Below are 3,985 nucleotides of genomic sequence, written 5' to 3'. Positions count from 1 at the left end.
CGAATAAACCAGTTTTATTAAGTAAGGACTTGTGTCGCTAAAGTTTCGTCGGAACGAAGTTACGGAAAGTTAATTAACAAACGGAGACGTAACAGTATGATAACAATCAACTTTATCTTATCTTGTTCAATAGAAAGGTTTCCAGTAGACCAATTCAACTGTTGAAATACGATGGTATAGTATCACAACAATCAACTTGATCTTATCTTGTTCAATAAAAGGTTTATAGTAGACGAATTCAACTGTTGAAATACCATGGTATAGTATCACAACAATCAACTTTATCTTATCTTGTTCAATAAAAGGTTTATTGTAGACGAATTACATTACTGACAAATTATGGTATAGTATCACAACAATAAAATTTATCTTGATCGATAGAAAGGTTTACAGTAGACAAATTCAACTGTTGAAATACGATGGTATAGTATCACAACAACCAACTGTATCTTATCTTGTTCAATAAAAAGGTTTATAGTAGACGAATACAACTGCTGTAATTTCTCTTCTTGTTTCTTTTCTTTTTCCTCCAACAACTGCTGTAATTTCTCTTCTTGTTTCTTTTCTTTTTCCTCTAACAACTGTTGTAATCTCTCTTCTTGTTTCTTTTCTCGTTCTTCTCGTTTCTTGTAAATTTCCCGTATAATTTCTTTCTGATGAAACTTTAGCGATACAAGTCCTTTCTTAAATAAAAATAGTTTATTCTTTCTCAATACAACTTTGCAATACACTTAATTTCCACAATCAGTTTAACTTAAACATACGCCATAGTTCACAACGAACGATTCACGCACTTACTTACTACCGCGCTTGACTCAATTGTCCGTCTCTGTCTGTCTGCAATTCTATATCGATTCATTGTCTGACGCACTTATATACAAGAATACCGCATATCTAGCAAACACTCGAGCATTCATGAACCTTCGAGAATATCATGACGCGTTACTAGAGTCACGTGACTTCCGCTGTCGTAACAGTAATTCAATAGCATTTGAAGTGTGTTTAGGAGGTTTTAGAGATTACACTAAATGAAATTTGAGATATTTGAATATTTTTATTCTGCAGTCATTTTGCACTGGGACTATTCAAAACAAGGACAATATATTCATAGACAAATCTTTAGTAAAAATACTTCACTAAAAAGTGTTTTTGTTTGTATGGAAAATACTTTTAATGTTTACTGAAAGTCTGCTAAATTTTGTGAAATACACATACTATATTATAAGTTGGTTGTATTGAAACTACAACAAGTACATAGTGTTCACTGGGTTGGTCAATTCAATGGAGCCTATGTAGAGAAAGTTAATGCTATATGTGTAACCTTAATGATACCAAAAAAAAAGAGAACAGTTTATCAAAGTTTGTGAATTTTGTGACTTCAAACATCTCAACACTAATTCTCCATTAGTCACATGAAGTTCATAAAGACATCTTTACAACTTTATAATAACTTTTAACAAAACTATAAACGTTTTAAACAAAAATTACCCCAGTTTTTCTGTTCCTTCATCACAGTTCTCTTCTTGTTCCTCTTTCACTACACCAAACTTCAAAATGGTATGTAAAGATCTTTGTTGTAAGGAATCAGCTTCTACTGTTGATAGAAGTATAAATAGTGTTTATTTGTCTACAACAACATTGAATGTAAATCATGCTTCACTACATCACACTGAAATACAACACAATGTGTTTAGATGAACAGGTCTGGTGTATAATTTACTTTGTGGTACACAGGTATCCTGACATCCACCAGAAAACTGTCAGTTATCAAAAATATGTAAAGCATAATTTAAAATATGATGAGCAAAGTCAGAACAATAAACACACGTAGAAAAATAAAAATCATAACTCAAACTCAATCATTACTCAATAAGTTTCTATTAACTGACTAGATCAAATACATTTATAGTGGAACTTTAACTTTCTACTGGGACTAAAAGAGATTCATCATGTTGTCCTTATAAAACAGATATGAAATTTTATAATTTAAAACTCTAAGTTAAATCAGTAGTTTCTTCAAAAATACTGTAAGACTTTACTGTGGTTTCAACAACCTTCATACAGTAACACCACCTTATCTAATATACCTCATTCCCACTCAACACAACTTATAGTTCAATCACCTACTTTCCAACCACAAGTCAGATTTCTTTGAAGTCACAATGGAATTATATATTCCTCTTGATTTTGGGGAGGTGGGTGAGAAAGTATCTTAGTGATAAGTACCCGTAAAAATCAATTTTAGTCACACAAACATAACATTCAAATAAGACATAATTACCTATGAAAAACTATAAACTAAAATAAACACACTGAAATTCAGAAAGAAACTAGAGTTTACTAATACATATAAACATGTTTACTAATACATATATATCTGTTTACATATAAACAGATATTGAGCACAAGGACGGGTAAAATAACAATCCTGACAACAAAAACTCTGAATGTTGTGATGAAGAAGAGATTGAACAGAAACCTTAACTAAACAATAGCCGTTACCCTAGATATATCTAGAAATGGGTGAACGTATCCAGCCTATAAAGATACAGGACTAAAAATATGGACACTTGAAAGGCAAAACATTCTTCTCAATAGAGTATTGTTACGTCTCCGTTTGTTAGTTGATTTTCCGTAAATTCGTTCCGACGAAACTTTAGCGACACAAGTCCTTACTTAATAAAACTGGTTTATTCGTTCCAAATATAACTTTACGATACACTTAATTTCAACAATCGTGCTAAAACAAGCGCTGTAACAACCAACGTGCTCAACTTAAATAATACATTCTCACTGCAGATCAATTACTCACTACCTACACACACATTATTCTGTCACGTTGTCACCCTCTTATATATATATACCAGACTACCCTATATCTAGTAATCTCCCGACTATTCCCGAAGGTTCGAGAGGTGGCGTTACACTAGTCACGTGACCTCGCTGACGCACCAGTATTATTCTTTCAAACACCCTTAATCTAAAAAAAGAAGAGAAAGAGGCAGAGGGTAGAAAGCATAGAAGTATCTAAGTTTTCAAGCACAATATTAGTAGTTACACAAGGAGCCACGATAAGAACACAATACTTGTTGACTACAACAATTTCCAATGTAATCATGTTTTCTTTATTTTATAATACAAATTCATGAGAAGGACAATGTAACTCAGGAAACCATGATTGGACCTCCCAGAGAGGAGAACCCAACACTTCATGAGTTACAAGTTCCCCATGAGAAGGACAATGTAAGCCCGATGACAAAGAACTATTAGGCACAATTAGACCAGTTGAAGCTTGAAGATGGTATTCTTCTCCGGAGATGGGAAAGTGACAAACTGGCAAACAGTTATACCGAGAAAGTTACGGGAAGTTGTGCTGCGTCGATCCCATTATAGTTTAACAGGAGGACATCTCGGAGTTAAGAAAACATTGAGTCACCTATGACAGAGATTTTACTGGATATGTATGAGGCAAGATGTGAAGGAACGGTGCAGGACATGTAGTACATGCTGTGCTAAAAGGGACCCAAGCATAAGGGATGTGCTCGAATGAAGTTATATCAAGTTGGTGCACCAATGAAAAGAGTAGCCGTTGACATTGCTGGTCCTTTGCCCCAAACTAGTGCTGGAAACAGGTACTTTTGTGTGGTGATGGATTACTTCACCAAGTGGCCTGAGGCATATGCAATACCAAATCAGGAAGCTACAACTGTAGTGATTTCTTCTATTAGTGATTTCTTCTTCAGATTTGTTATGCCATACGAACTGCATTCAGATCAAGGCCATAACTTTGAATCAGCTGTGTTCCATGAATGCTGCAAATTGTTTGGCATACAAAAGACCAGAACAATCCCAGTCTGATGGGATGGTAGAAACGTACAACTGGATACTGGGACAGGAATTTGCAAAGTTTTGTGATAGCCCCCAAGATGACTTGGATGTCTTACTCCATCCACTGTTGATAGCATATAGGACAGCAGAGCATGAA

General features: G+C 34.4%; 1 long non-coding RNA gene across 2 annotated transcripts in view; it reads right to left on the bottom strand.

Moving 5' to 3' along the window:
• Nucleotides 1-1,493: 1,493 nt before the first annotated feature.
• The window catches only part of LOC111088574, a 36,098-nt gene continuing 33,606 nt past the window's right edge, over nucleotides 1,494-3,985 (bottom strand). For both annotated transcript variants that reach the window (XR_002613043.1, XR_002613042.1), the window contains exon 3: nucleotides 1,494-1,594. This is a non-coding gene — a long non-coding RNA (uncharacterized LOC111088574). The remainder of the gene's footprint in view (nucleotides 1,595-3,985) is intronic.

The sequence above is a fragment of the Limulus polyphemus genome, unplaced genomic scaffold (assembly GCF_000517525.1).
Source record: "Limulus polyphemus unplaced genomic scaffold, Limulus_polyphemus-2.1.2 Scaffold4031, whole genome shotgun sequence".
In the NCBI taxonomy this organism is placed as follows: Eukaryota; Metazoa; Arthropoda; class Merostomata; order Xiphosura; family Limulidae; genus Limulus; species Limulus polyphemus.
This window is presented reverse-complemented; position numbering and strand designations above follow the sequence as displayed.